At 44.2% G+C, this 15,569-nt stretch overlaps 1 protein-coding gene across 2 annotated transcripts in view; it reads left to right on the top strand.

The window, feature by feature from the left end:
* Positions 1-14,118: 14,118 nt before the first annotated feature.
* TAFA4 (TAFA chemokine like family member 4) overlaps positions 14,119-15,569 on the top strand; it is a 97,379-nt gene continuing 95,928 nt past the window's right edge. For both annotated transcript variants that reach the window (XM_054179711.1, XM_054179782.1), the window contains exon 1: positions 14,119-14,394. The gene's annotated coding sequence lies outside the window, so the exon portion shown is untranslated. The remainder of the gene's footprint in view (positions 14,395-15,569) is intronic.

Genomic DNA, 15,569 nt, shown 5'->3' with positions numbered 1-15,569 from the left:
TGAGCAACCTGATGTAATGTGAGGCATCCCTGCCCATGGGAGGGGGGGTTGGAACTGGATGATCCTTGAGGTCCCTTCTAACCCTAACAATTCTATGACTCTATGATAAGGTCTAAATAGTCCCACTGGTCTAATTACTAACATAAAGTTAGTTGTGTAAACTAACTCTCTCTCTTTTTACAGTTTCTTCACTCTAGCAGATACTAGCTGGGTGCTTTTGCTTGGCTGTTGCTGTCCTGGCTGTGTTCTTTATTGTGGCCAAATACTAATAAGCTACTCTTTGCTTTTCTCTTTTGCCCCCCCCCCTCTTGTCCCTTGCACAGGGGAAAAGGGGGGAAAGATGAGGAAGCTGTTGGTAACCCCTTGCTTTTGTCCAGGGGAGTTCTTATGTTGTTTATAAATTGTAAATGTATGTAGATATTGTATGTTTTGTACATATTCATTTCATTCCACACTTCTAGAGTTTAGTGTGCTTGTAAATATAGCTTCATTTGCTTTCAACTGAGCTGGTCTGTCAATTTTATGCTGGGGGAGGTGTGTGTGTGGTAATTTCAACCCACCACAAAAGGTCAGGTGGCTCTGGAGGGAGAAGGCTTGCCACCCTCTTCAGCTGAGCATGGTCCCTGTTCCCAAAGAGCTCACTCTTAGGCAAATCTCTCACTGCCAAACAGCCAGTAGGCCTTTCTCCACTGAAATCTGGTGAGGCTCCCAGCTTCATCTATGCCTGAGGGAACTTGATTTATCACTTGCAAGCCACCACAGGGTTGGGCACATTTTTTATGTGTGCATTCAGCTGCAATGCCAAGCAGCGAGTTGTCTCTCCAGTGTCAGCTTTATTTATCACTTACCAATCATATGTGAACCCTAATTTTAGTTTTCCTTCTTCTGAGACAAGGTTTTGGAAGCACTTAAAGGATGTCAAACACAGGCAGCTGGAAACAGCCCTGGGGATTAATTTCACCCGTGGCTTTGTCAGTCCTCTGGTGAAACCCACAATGCAAGAAGAGAAGCCATTTACCAGAGGTCCTTAATTGTTCTTCCTGTGACCTGCTGCTGCTGCACAAATTAGGGTGTTTTACATAAAATGATGCTGCATGCTGGTGAGCTGCAGAAGTTGTCCCTGCCCATGGCAGAGGAGTTGGAGCTAGATGATTTTTAAAGGTCCCTTCCAACCCAAATCATTCTATGTCTGTGAGGTTAATCAGTCACAAGCTAATGGAGTGGCAATCAAAGCTGTCAAGGAAAATGATCTGCATGCAATAACTTGATTATATTTGTCCTCAGATGCTTTTATGCTAAGGGATCTTCAAGTTTTAATCAGTCTGCATTAGCTGTGAGGCTCTTTCAGCAGATCGTGGAAAGAAAGGAGAAGTTGATTGCACTAAAACATTAAGTGACCTCTGCTAATTAAAAGATAATGTCAGTGCAGCCAGGTGGAGTCTTTAGCCTTTTAGATAGACATTAAATGAAAATCAAAGAGTTTGCAGGAAATAAATGTGCTAAACTTAAGGGACTCATTTGTGGAAATAGCAGGTCATGTTTCAGATAAAGTTATTTCATTCATTAATGGTTGTCCAGGTCTGGTATCACCATCAGAAGAAGGACACAGAACTGTTGGTGTGAGTCCAGAGAAGAGCCACAAAGATGATCCAAGGTCTGGAACACCTCTGCTATGAGGACAAGGTGAGGAAGCTGGAGTTGTTCAGCCTAGAAGACACTGGGGGGACCCTACAGCTACTTTGCAGTACCTGAAGGGATCCTACAGGAAGGCTGGAGAGGGACTTTTCACTAGGGTGTCTAGCAACAGAACAAGAGGAAATGGTTTTAAGCTGAGAGAGAGTAGGTTTAGACCAGATCTTAGGAAGAAGTTCTTCAGTACAAGGGTGGAATAGGCTGCCCAAGGAGGTTGTGATGCTTCTTCCCTGGGGGTGTGCAAGGCCAAGCTGAGTCTAGTGGAAAGGCATCCCTGACCATGACAGTGAGGTTGGAGTAGATGACCTCTAAGGTCCCCTCCAACCTAAGCCACTCTATGATGTTGAATCTATTATACCATAAGCAGCAATTTGCTGATAAAAAGCAAGCTCCCTCCCCAGTTGCGGGATGTCTTCTCTTACTCTACCTTGACTGGAACATTTTCCTTGGGAAAGCCTATGAAACAGTGAATCCATTGCCTGTCTCTGTGGTCCATAAATAAACTAAATGTGTTTCCTCACAAATGCATCTCACCTTTTAAGTGACCCAGACATTCAGTGTTAAGTTCTGTGCTCAGTAATAATGTAGTCAGTGTCTACCAATGCAGCTGTGCTTGCCTTTCTTCATTAATCTCAGTGTCTGGGAGAGAAAACAAAGCAGGTGTAATAACTATGTACAAGCACACCCCTTACCCCTTGGAGACCATAAATAGTAAACAGCCTCTTCTGCTTTCCACATTTATACAGATGCAGAGTGAAACCCCTTTGGACAGAGAAGCAATGACACATATTCTGTACGGTATCACCTGAAGACGCTGCCTACCATCATTCCCCAAGGAGCCATGGTGGCCACAGAGCTCTTGGAGGAGATGCCAAAGCAGTTGGTGGAAGTTTGGTATCCCTTTTTCAGGTTTGTGAGAAGAAGCAGAAGAAAAGATAGTTAAAATTATTTTTCTGCATGTGGAAGAAGCTAAATGGCATATGGGAATAGAGAGAGGATCGTAATGGTTCAGATTCTGGTGTTAGAGAAGAAGGTTAGCTCTGTGCATAAAGCAGAGGCTTCATTGGGAGGGGAGGAAGGGGGAGGTGTCTGCTTCTCTTCAGATTAAAAGAAATGTTCTTGAAACGGAAGGTAATCTCTTCCCAGGCAGTTTGTAACTGAGCTTTACAGCTGCCAAACTGTATTTGATCACATTCAGCATCTCCAGCTGAGGAGGCTGCAGGGTGAGGACCAGACACATCACTGGGGTGTAAAGGCATCTGAGCCAGCCCCAGACTCTGTCAGAGGCTTCATCCAAGATGTCTTTCCAGGTGGAATTTGCTGCCATAGGGAAAGGTACAGGATGAAATGGACTGAGCCTCCATGGTGCTGTTGATCTTTTGTCCAGGAAACCAGTGCTGGGAGGAGCTCCGGAGCTGCAGATCCAGCTCTTGCTCATCTGATGATTGTAGTGTCTGTGCCTTTCATCCCACTGCACCGTGGGTAGCAGATCCCTTTGCTGGTATGTGGCTCCTCCTGCCTCCTGTGCCAAGTGCATGATGCCAGCCAGCTGTGGTGACAGCATCACCACACAATGTTCACCTCGGATGGGGCAGCTCTAACCGTCTCTGACAAATGCAGCTTGGGCTGATCAGTACCCACTATGTCACACTACCAGCTATGTGCAGCTCTCTGCTTGACCACACAGATTTGTTTTAGGATATATGAGGGTGGTGAGACACTGGAACAGGTTGCTCAGCACGATGATCTTGAAGGTCTCTTCCAACCTGGTTTATTCTATTCTATTCTATTCTATTCTATTCTATTCTATTCTATTCTATTCTATTCTATTCTATTCTATTCTATTCTATGAAGTTGTGGATTGTGCCCTCCCTGGAAATGGTCAAGACCAGGCTGGACAGGGCTTTGAGCAACCTGGTCTAGTGGAAGGTGTCCCTGACCATGGCAGGGGAGTTGGAACTAGATGATCTTTAATGACCCTTGCAACCCCAACCATTCTACCAATCTATGATACATGGTGAAAAAAGGAGGGCAGCCTCTCCAGTGCTGTGTTCAGCACCCTGCCTTCATGCTAAGAGGGCTGATTGCTGCTGAGCATCACTTCAGGGCTAGTGGCATCCTGTCAGTCAAAGAGAATGAGAAGGAGATTTTCAAACAGAAAATACTGATTTTTCTCAGTGCTAACCATCCACCTTATAACAAATACTGTCCATCTGAAGGGAAATCTGAAAGGGAGGTTTTGACTCAACTACCTTCTTTACAGAAGCTTTTTTAATTATTTATTTATCCCCTCCCTCCTCCACCTCCTTAGCAGCCTTCTTAGTTTTTTCACTTCTTCTTAGCCCCAGGAACTTTCACTCTGAAAAGTTTTAACTCTGAAAAAAACCCAAACAACAAACAACCCACAACTCAAAATGCCCTTTCTGATTATCCTAAGCACCCAAATTCGTGGAATCCACCCCTTTGTTGTACTGTGGTCAGAGGCCACTGCCGAGGGGCAGCTCTCTGCTCTCAGCTCTGCCCGATGCCTCATTTCTCTCTTTGGTGTTTTACAAAAAGCTCTTCTTTTCAGTGGTTTTTTTTTTCCTATTCTTTCTCCCCCCCCCCCCCCCCCCCCCCCCCCCCCCCTGTTTTTCTTCCTTAAGAGCAACATGTACACCTGAAGGTATTTTAAAGAAGCTCTTTAAAAGGTTATAAAAAAAAACCAACCCAAACCACTAAAATAAATCTCTTGGCACAGAGATTCTTGGAGTGCATGATGAATATTTTAATAGTTAAAAAAAAAAAATCTAGCCAGAGAGAAGTGAAATGATTCAGTGCTCTCTAAATAAATCTCTTTGTGGGTTTTAATGTGCAAAAATGGACAACAATGGCTTTAAAGCTTTTCCACAAATACTTACATCTAGGCCCTGGTATACTTTGTGTATGGTATATCCGTAGCCAATAATGGTGGGTTATGTCCTTTTTAGATGATGAAGGAAGGTATTAAACCAGCTTTTCTCCGCTAGGACTTTGCATAATAACCTTTAGGTCTTGAGCAGATTTTAGACCTTTAGGAAGACAATCATGGTTATGAAGCACATCCTCAGCACCTTCCTTCTCGGAGGTTTTGTGTCGCGCCTTAGAATGGTGTTCAGGAGGAGACTTGATGGGGTGCTTGGTGCCATGGGTTAGTTGTTGAGGTGGTGTTGGATTGGTTGATGGGTTGGATGCGATGATCTTGAAGGTCTCTTCCAACCTGGTTTATTCTATGTATTCTATTCGTGTAAAGTGGAAACCAGAGAGAGGAAAGTCATGGGGATACCAGAAAAGAGGGCGAGATCTGGGTGGTTCCCACACAGGGTGACTCAGGCAGGATAAATTGTGGAGAGGTGTGTGTGTGCTCACAGAATTTCTAATTGTCTTGTGACTGCATTAAGTTTCAGACCAAAGTGGATTAATATTTGATTACATCACTGCTTAAGATTTTAATTTCTTTCTCCCTCTCACACACACATCTTCAAAAAAAAAAGCTTCTTGTAATATCAGCCATGTCAGAGGCAGAGCATTGCTGGAGATGTTATTTGTGTGATTGGCCAACCCATACCAGCTAAGAAAGCTTTTGTTTTTATATTCTATTCTGTTTTGTATTCTATTTTATTTCATTCTATTTTATTTTATTCTATTATTTTATTTCATTCTATTTTATTTTATTCTATTATTTTATTTTATTCTATTATTTTATTCCATTCTATTTTATTTTATTCTATTATTTTATTCCATTCTATTATATTTTATTCTATTATTTTATTTTTTCTAATTTATTTTATTCTATTATTTTATTCTATTTTATTTTAGTCTATTTTATTTTAGTCTATTCTATTTTATAATATTCTATTATATTTTATTCTAGTCTATTTTATTTTAGTCTATTCTATTCTATTCTATTCTTTTTTACTGTATTTTATTCTATTCTATTTTATAATATTCTGTTCTATTTTATTCTATTCTATTTTTTTCTATCTTATTCTATTCTATTTTTTCCTTATTTTTCCTATTTCTTCTATCTGTCCTATTTCTTCTATTTTTCCTATTTCTTTTTTCTATTCTATTCTATTTTATCCTATATTCTATTAATTAACTAAGTGTATCAGTATCAGTGTCCATGAAACATGTACCTCTGAGCTGTTACTCCTGTAAAGCAATTTCTCTCCCTGCTCAAGAGTCCTTCAGCCCTGCTGCAAGGCTGCTTTTCTGGCAAACCTTCCTGCTTAATCGAATTTTCTCTATTTTCTTCCTTGCTTTTATAGTAACTCCTGTTGCTGAATGCACTCACTGCAATTGCTGAAATGGTGGTGTCAGTATAAATTATTAAAATTACACAGATGTGTTGTGTATAAAAAGAGAGAGAACAAGGCAGCAGGGCTTGAGCTTTTAAGTTACTTCAGAAAATTCCCTGGAATCTGCGACGCGGGCAAGCTGTGCGTTAAGCACGGTTGGGTTTTGTCTTTTGCATGCTTTCGAAAGCAAAGTGTTTGGCTGCCACAATTTTTCGGCTTTCAGTGTTCCTTGAAGAAAATGAGACTCTGAGAGGGCTACTCACAGGTTTGTTGAGAATTTTGGCCAGCATTTTGGGCTGGATGCTGAAAAGCATCGTGTCCAAAAAAAAAAGCTAAGTTGCTTCTGCAAATGTTTGTGGGATGTTTATAGCAAGGAGCACTGGGAAGATTTAACTGTATGAAGTCCACTCTGTACCTAATATATAATCTAGTGCATAATGTCTGGTTTCTTTTTATGAAGAGATTATTCTTTAGGATCAATAGAATAAATAGAGCCTTTGTCACCTACTGGCCCTTTGACCTTATAGTAATAAAAATAAACAGTTGGACATTTTCCTTTCTTGTAGGAGCCTCTTGAGACACTGGGTATGGGAAGTGCTGTGGCAAGGTGTAAGGAGACACTAAAAAGCACAGATATAAGGTTGGCACAATACAAATAAAAAGAGTTCAGTGCATAATCTCAGCCCTTGATGGAGAAGATACGCTGAAATGTTGAATTTAATTGCCATGGGACACAGATTACCAGATGGTCCCATGGATAGACTGCTCTCCATGTCTATAAATAGCATAAGTTAATTTATGCAAGATCTTTCTTTTCTTTTATAGCTATCTCCCAATGTGTCAATAGCTTTCTGGCAAGGAAGTATCCAACACTGGAGCTAGAATACAGGTCCTCTTTAAAGCCCCAGCATCATGTGATTGCATTACAGTGAAAAAGCATCTGATCAAGTAACTCCTGATTGGAAAGACAGGCTGTGACAGCCTGATCTGAATGCACCTTCATTTCAAAAATAACTATTGGGTATCTGCAAGTCAGCTGGAATAATAGCTGTGAGTGGTGGGGAAGGCAGCACGGCTCCAAACGGGGTCAGGGAGCTTCGTGTGGTTTCTCATCTCGGGCTGGCTCTGTGGCATTTTGCTTTGCAGACCTCATCTGCCTTCAGCTTCCACCTCCCCATTGCTGGATGAATTTGTTTGCTTGCAAACAAATCTGGCTGCAACCTATTGCACATGGCTTCTGTTTCTAGCCAGTCCTGCACAGCTCTGCTTGACTGCTTCCTTTCTCTTTCACTGCCAGCAGGTTTTCAGACTGGTCCCCATGAAGTTGCAGTGCTGAGATATGTTTGCCTAGTTTAGGACAACCACATTAACCCAACCCCATTGGGGTCCTGCTGCTCCTGTCCAGCAGCTTGATGGTCAGCAGGACCAGTGCCTGCTTGCTGCCATCTCACAAGCCTGGATATGGACTTTGAGACACATCGTGGGACAGCCACACCTGAAAGAGTTGAGTGGTCCTCCTGAAGCTGCTGGAAAGCCTCACATCTCCAAGTACCCTCCTTCACTCAGGTCAAGCCACAAAAGCACTCACAGGTAAGTGACTGAAAGGTTTTGGGTTGGTGTTGGGTAGAGGAGATGCTGCTCCCCTAAGAAGGGACCTGCCATACAGAGGAGTCATCTCATGCCCTGGATTGTCAGTGCAGCCCCCACTGCACTCCTGGTGAATAGCTGCATCCAGCCTGCACTCTTGAGCCTTTGTATACCAGGTTTCACCTCCCTAATGTGTGGATCCTGGGTTCTAGAGCTGCTTCTCAGCTCCTTATCACAGGGGCTCATTTCCCTCTTTATAGAGATTTCTCCAGGCCTGCCAGTTGGTGTCAATAGCTCTGTAATGGAAACCTCTCTTTTTGCTTCATAGCCACTTTTTGACTTCCCTGTCTGTCAGGAAACCTCCTGTCAGCAGGCTTGGCTGCAGCTGTTATCTAGCAATTGGGTACCAGATTCTCATTTGCACTCATGCTTTATTTTAATTATTATTTAATTTTTTGTCATCTGTACCTCATCTAAAGAACTCTTAGAAAAACCAAAACAAAACACTTTTAGGCAAATATGTCTGTCGAGGTGCAATATTGAGCACAATAAATCCACTGAGTGCAAGCAACTTCTATGTCCATTTCTCCCTTGTTATTGCATCAAATTAAAGAGGTGCTAGTAAATAAGAAACTAGCAAAGCATTTTGCTAAGCTGCATGTATGCAGGGAGTATTTTAAGGCAGAACACTGTTTTTCCCCAGCAGCAGCACGATATCTTCTAGCCTGACAGGAGGGCTGAGCCATCCCTTTGCTCGCCACCTGGGCAGGTGAATGAAAATGAAACAGAGGACTTGCAGTGTGACTGTCTCTGTGGCATCTTGAGCCTGATCCCAATCAAAATCAGCCAGCAGAAACACGTGTTGAAGGATCAAGGTCCAGATCCTGCACCATGATAAATCTAACCCCCCTTTGATTCAGTAGAGATATTATGGATTTACCTACATGCAATTCAGAGCAGATTTTGGACCCTGCTTATGAGCATTATGCCTTTCCCTACAGGAAGGAAGATTGATTCTGACCTTCCTTAAACTAAGCAGCTTTAATCATTCAGTATGGAAACACCAAGACTGGGCTGGGGGCTGGGGACACAGACATGGGAATCCTATAATCTTTGGTTAAGTTGTAATGAAATTGTCCAGGATGAGAAGGAAACAGATGGATTCTGATTAATTTCTCACAAGTGTAGACCTCAGCATCCAATGTAACATATGTGGTGAGCAAATGTCACTCATGCCTCCAAAGTGCAGAAAATATCACTATTGTCAGGATATATTCATTGGCATATTGGCTGCTGAACTCCCAAGGGGATAAGGATGCTGTGCATTACATTTAGCCCTGAATTAAATATTCAGAGGCAGAGATACCTAACCCTTTCTTGTATGCCTCACTGGTTATCACAGTTGAACTTAATGAATTGAAAGAGGGAGGGAAAGGGAGATTCCCCACCTCCTTTGTAAATTGTTATTTACTGTGGGAGGAATATCAAGCTGGCTTGATATTTCTGCTTTGCAGAGTTCAGCTGACTAGCAATACAGCCCCAGTTAGAGAAAATAATGCAGCTTTGAGCTGTAAGTGAGCAACTACACCACTTTGATCTCACACTGATAGAAATCAGAGCCCAGCTCTGTGTTTGTGGAGTTGTTCTGAGTTTTGTCACTTCTATAATCTATTTCTTGTAATTGCATATTTAAAGAAGAAGGAAAAAAATAGTAGTTGTTTATTTATTGATTGCCACTCTATTGTTCAAGGCAGGTAAGCAGAAGAGGCCAGAGCCGCTCGCTTTTGTCTCCTTGTAGTCTTAGGAAGTGGAAGAAGCTCTGCATGCGAGTAAAGTGAGGCCCCATCTGTGCTGAGGAAAGAGATTCATTACAGCTGACTTGTCCTGTTAGAATTACTGCCCCAGACTGTGTCTCAGAAAAGGATGTCACTAAGATATCCATTAGAGTATTTCATCACCAAACTTGGGAAACGAATATTGAGCAGTGGGGCTCCTGGGTAGCTCAGGCCCTGCCCTTGGACAGAGCTCCCCCCGCTTTCAGTCAATCCCTCTGCAGAATCAAGCAATGTGTACATTTTGTTCTGAAAATTAATTCCTCATTAGAAAAATAGGGGAAAATAAGCATTTTGCTCTCTGCTTCACTCTATGCTGAGATTCTATTGATCTTGTCCATTTCCCTCTCCCCTTTTGCCAAACCCTCCTCCAGCTCACGTTACAGGCTGGTTTTGTTTGTCTTAATAATCTTTTTAACAAGTGAACGCACATCTTTGGGGGAAGCTGCCTCACCTCAAAAGGAGCTTTATTTCTGATTGAGGAAGATGTAGCTGATAGGGCTGGGAAAGTTTGAGGCATCCACATTAGCTGCTAGTTACAAGCTGGCCGAAGCACATTCGTTCGGCCTTTCTCATGCAGTGTTTTGTTTTGTTCTAAACTGAAGATGCAGCAGATCTCGGTAATAGCTGGGACTATACTAAATGGCACCTGTCTGCTAAAGTCATAACCTCCATTTTAATTAAAACCCCTAGTTCTGCAAAACTTGACCTGAGATTCTTGTTTCCCCCTTTTTTTCCCCTACTGCTTAATGTTGCGACCTGTACTGACCTACAGGCTCCTCTTGACTTGTGAAGCACAGCGGTGTTTTGTTTGACTTCTTGGCTCATTAGAGACAACTGGTAGTCTCTGTGCTTAAACCTTTAGAAATTCGGATAAGACAATCAGACTCTGATTTGTCAGGAAGCTGAGATGCAGTTAAGAGTTGGTTTTGCTGAAATTCTTCTTTTCTTTTTGTTTTCCCCTCCCTGAAATTGTTTGTTTCCGACTGTTTTCACCTGTTATGGTCTTAATTATGTGCCAGAAGGGAGGAAACAAACTTGTGCATTTGCAAACTTTTGGAGCAGCAAAACTGTCCTTTGCCTGCTGGAAACTTCTTTTCGGTGTTTCTGGTTTTGCCATGGTTCCTGACAGTGCATCACTTTTAGTTCCCTCCATGAAGCTGTTACCTTAGAGGCTGTTGGGTGATAGGTTGGACTTCATGATCTCGAAGGTCTTTTCCAACCTGGTTCATTCTGTATTCTGTACCTGTGTCAATGGGCCTAGGTTTGATCATTTCTTATTTTGTTGAGTCTGCACAAAACAAAATCACATCAATCCTTTGCTGATCTCCAAAACCAGTGAACAAAGTCAGACTGTCTCTTTTCCCCTTGTTTTATCACATGGCTCTGGAATTTCCTTGCAATATGGTGTTCCACCCCATACTTTGCCACACTGGAAGCTAGAACCTGTGATGGAACTGCTTGGCCTATAAGAGTGGTGATGCTGCAAAGCTACCTTAGGATTTTTTGACCCAGCTTGTGTTGCCTGAAAACCTCAAAGGCTCATGTTGCCAGCCCAGCTAGATCTATGGTTTGCTGAATTAACCTACCCACAGCACTGCTTGGCAGAGGTTTTTGTGGATAACCAGGAAAGCCTAAAGCCACAAGAAGAGGTGAAGCCAAGGAGAGAGGTGGGAGATGGATTTACAGGGAAGATAAAGTGGTGGGTGTGGAGGTTTGTATTAATTAATTGCAGAGCTACAGAGAAAAGAAATATACAACCAATACAAAAATAACTTGTGGCTAAAAATAGTTGCCTAAATGAGATAACTGAGAATACAGTCAGACAAGTGAAGCCATTTCCAAGGTGCAGGGTGAGGAGACTGGGACCTGAGTGCACATTGCCTTTGTCTCTTCAGCTGAGGCATCACACGTGAAAAGTCCCAGTCGCTGCTTCCCATGTACAGCAAACCAGCACAGATATTAAATTGGGGCATAATGATGAATGAAACCGTGGGATGTGTCTTGATTATCCCAGGTTTCTAATGTATAATTGAATTATTTTGGTAAGTATATTTCAAGCCCTTTGATTTCTGGCCTCTGTTTTTAATTACTCAGCCCCCTCTTGCCCTTGTGCATTATTATGCTGCTCATTAACATTCAGTGAGACTACAGAAGTTTGACTTCTGAATAAAGTGGCGTACAAAAGAGAAGGGCTGCTTTTTATCTTAGAGCTTAATAATTTAAATTGAACCCTTTTCTTTAATCAATGTTTAATAGTACAATAGTTGTTTATTTAAACTGTGCATCACCCAATTTTGCAAACAAAAGGGAGAGGAAGGATAAACATCTTTTAGGGATAATGAGCTGTGTAACTGTCATAATCTTCAAAAGATTTGGAATATCTACAGCTCTTAGAGTGTTGGTTGGTCTCCACCAGACAGTAACATGGGCCTTGAATGTGGCTGTCTCAGTTGGGCAGCATTAAGGAGTACACGCCTATTTTTCATTCGAGGGAAGCAGAAAACCTTGCTAATTGCAAAACTGAAAGCTACTCAGCAGCATTAATATTGTTGGCATGACCGCCAGCTGTGATGATTAGGATGTGTGACAGAGGGAGAGATAATTTGATCACAGGCCTGGGGACTAGAAGCTCCTGTGTCCTGCTCCTTCACAATACACCTACACAGGCAAGGAAAATATGGGTGTGGTGTGGGGGGTGTGTTTAGTGCAGCCTCACCATGCCCTGCAGTGCATAGCAGATCCCAGAAATGTGTGTGTAACACCAGCTTGTGGGAGGGGATGGGAGCTCAAACCTAGGCATTCACTCATCAAAGGAAATAGCTTTACAGGGGGTTAGTAATCAGGTGGAGACACTGCAATGTATGATGCTTGCTCTCTGCCATCAGCAAAATGTGGTCTTGGATGGGACTCGATCACTGTTGGCCAGCAAAGGGAAGCCTGAGCCCTGGCAAGGTCAGGAGGACCCACAGAACCCAACATAAAAGAGATGGACTAAAGCATCTGTCCCTCTGCTCAGCTTCCTCATCAGTAAAACAGGAATTGATCAGGGATATCTTGAGGATTTAGAGATATCTAGAGACCGCTTTGGAGGCATTAAAACTAGCAAGCATAATATCTGCATTTCAAAGTACTCTTTGGACATCACTTAATTCATTTTGACAGCAGCCCTGCACAAGAAATGTGGGTGTCTCCATTGTATGGATGGGAAAACTGAATCTAAGAGAGGCCCTGAGACAGAGGTGTCTGGGGAAGGAAAGGTGAGCCCAGGATAGCACCAGGTCAGGGAGAGCAGCAAGCTCCTGTCTCCTACAGCTCAGTAGCCCAGCTGTAAGATCACCTATGGCAGGCAAACTGCTCTGTCCACACTTATCAGGGGATGGTGATCCTACCTAATCCCTTCCTGATGTCCTGGCTAGCCTGCTTTCAACAAATTGTTGCCCAGGCAGCAAGACCAGACCTATTCCCAGCTGATTTGTTTCCTGACCTCTACATATTTCCCTTCCCTACCAGTACATTCTGTTCTCTCCCTTTCCCCCAGATCTGCTTCTCACAATCCTTTGTACAAGCTTGGAGCTCCTTCCCTTCTAGGCCTCTTCTCCTGTCCCCTCAGCAAAGCTGCATTGTGCTAAGGGAGAGCTGGGGGTTTGGACCCTTTTTTTCAAGCTAAATGAATTTATCCAAGTTGTGAGAGTCTGTGCTCCATTATTAATTTACAATGACTCGTGGTGTAAAAGCTACTGAGATTCCCTCCCCTCCCCCCCCCCTTTTGTACATGTGCACTAGAGAAGCTGCACATGGACAACTTGACAGGCACTATGCCATTCCACATCAGTGACTGAGGAGGGATTTCCTGTGATAAAAGTAGCCTGACCTGCTCCATAAGGGATATTTTCAGTGATTCTTCCAATTTAAGGAATGTTTGCCCAGGGTAATGGTGATTTACATCATAACAGCATTTAGGGAGCATAGCCAAGATCAGCCTACTGTTGCACTGAGCATTGTGGTCACTTACGGTGAGACATTGCCCTCTCTCACAGACTGAGACTAATATTGATGGATATTTAAATGTCCGACTCCCACTGAAGTACAGATTTGGACACCACTGTTCAAGCAAGGATCAGAGCTACAGGAGCACTCTGAGGGTGCAAAGTGAGGTGACAAAGGTTGTGCAGGCAGCCAGTGGCAGAGAAAGAAACAGAATCCGTTGCCCAGTAGCTGCTGGAAAGCCTGTCAAAGCGACTCGGGCTTTGTAGCCAGTGAAACATCATCTGTCACTTTTTTCCACTTAAACTAAATTTTTGAAGGTGCTAATTTATTGATAACCCGTAGGACGGTGGTGTCAGTGATCAGACAGGCGATCAGAGGCAGGGGGAGGTGGCGGCCCTGACCCTGTGCACCCTTCTCAAGTTGCGGGTCTCTCTAAAAGATGCTGCGAACTCCGGCCCGGCTGAGAGCTGCAGAAACGTCTCGTTTCTCTTCTCTTGGCTGAGCAGTGCCCGCTCGCATGCTAAAATAAGGTCAGGGCTCTGTCAGGCAGTTAAAAGCCCGGGCTGAGCAGGGCTCAGCCTCCGGAAGGCAGCACAATACCCCGGCAGCATCTCGCTCCCCGGAGCGGAGGGAGCAGGGAACACTTTGCCCACACAGCTCTTGCCGTGCACGGTGGGGTCGGGGGCTGGGGCGGGGGAGTGACGGGAGGGAGCGGGGAGCCCCGCGGAGGTGGGAGAGAGGGGAAAGCCGTAGCACTGTGCTTCCTCCCCCGCACTGCCTCTGACGAAGAGGAGCGGGAGGGGAGCTCCAAAGCCACTTTGGGTGATGAACCGCTGCGTGCGGGAGCCTGTGCGGAGCATCCTCTTGGCAGCTTAAAGCCGGGTGCGCTCCTTCCCTGCTCTGCCCTGGATGATTTCCTCTCCTGCCTGCGGCGGGCTCCAGAGCAGCCTCTCCTCGGACGAGACGGCGGCCAGGTAAGCGGCACCCGGGGATCAGAGCTGGGGCCGGCGATCCCCTCTGGCTGCCGGACTGGGGCTCTGCGCTGCGCGTCCCGGGCGGGCTGGGGGCGCAGGTTGTGGTCCAGCGTAGAGATGCTGCAGCCGTCCTGGGAGAAGCTTGATCGGCGATGTAACTTGTGTTTAAGAGGGCAGTTAACGGAAGCGCGGTGAGTAATAGTGCTTTATCGGTGCCCGGAGTGGCCAGCGGGGTCCGGGGCGGGGGTGGGAGGTGGGGGGGCAGCAGGGTCCCCTTGCGCAGCCCGGCACAGGGCAGCCCCCCATTTGCCGGCAAGCATTTGGGATAATTTGGGCTTTTAAGTGCGTCCTTAGCCAACCCTGCAGGCTGGGCTAGCTCTGGCACTGGAAGTGTGACTGTGTGTCTGTCCCTAACACTTCAAGTATTCTTATTGTAATGAAATATATCCTTGTAGGTGTGTGTGCACGATTCATTTACTGTCACAGCTATTCTGTCACTGGCAAATGGACAAGATTGCTCTGCAGATTACTTTAAAAAATATTTTTAATCTCAGTTAGTCGTTTTATAGCTCCCCAAATACTTTTCTTTCCCATACTAGATGGTTTCCTTACCTCTGTGACTTTTGCCTTTTTGAGTGGCAGATCTTGAAAGCTGACTTTATTTAAAACAGAGCCATGACAATACCCATTCAATTCAGCAAGGTGTGTGGTGTTTCCTGACCCCACCAACTTCACTTTGACAAAAAAGAGAAGAGCCAAAACCAAGCTGGAAATAGGATTATTTCCTCCACTTAAGAGATGTGACTTCCCCTTGTTTCAACAAGTTGCTTTATTCTTTGCTCCAGTAATTTCCTCTAAGACTCAGGTTTGTTGCCATTGCATAGATGATGTGGTGATGTGCACGATGTTAAACCTGCAGTCACTGGGGATTAATGCATGGGCATGACATCATCAACAGCCAATGAGGTGATGGTTTTGGACAAGTACTGACCCAAACTGTCTTCCAAACTGATGTGGTGATCCTGCTGTGCTCCAAAGGAATAATGTGAGTTTGGACAAATGGGGTGGTTTCCAAGCCTGGTTTCATTACGATCTTCAGTGTTGTGCCCTCCTCTGAGCTAGGCATGGCTCATTAACTAGCCACTGTGTGTGGTTCCTCTGCTTGATCAAAGGTT

Source organism: Dryobates pubescens, chromosome 1 (genome assembly GCF_014839835.1).
Source record: "Dryobates pubescens isolate bDryPub1 chromosome 1, bDryPub1.pri, whole genome shotgun sequence".
In the NCBI taxonomy this organism is placed as follows: domain Eukaryota; kingdom Metazoa; phylum Chordata; class Aves; order Piciformes; family Picidae; genus Dryobates; species Dryobates pubescens.
The sequence above is the reverse complement of the archived record's forward strand: the minus strand, read 5'-3'. Positions and strand labels throughout refer to the sequence as shown.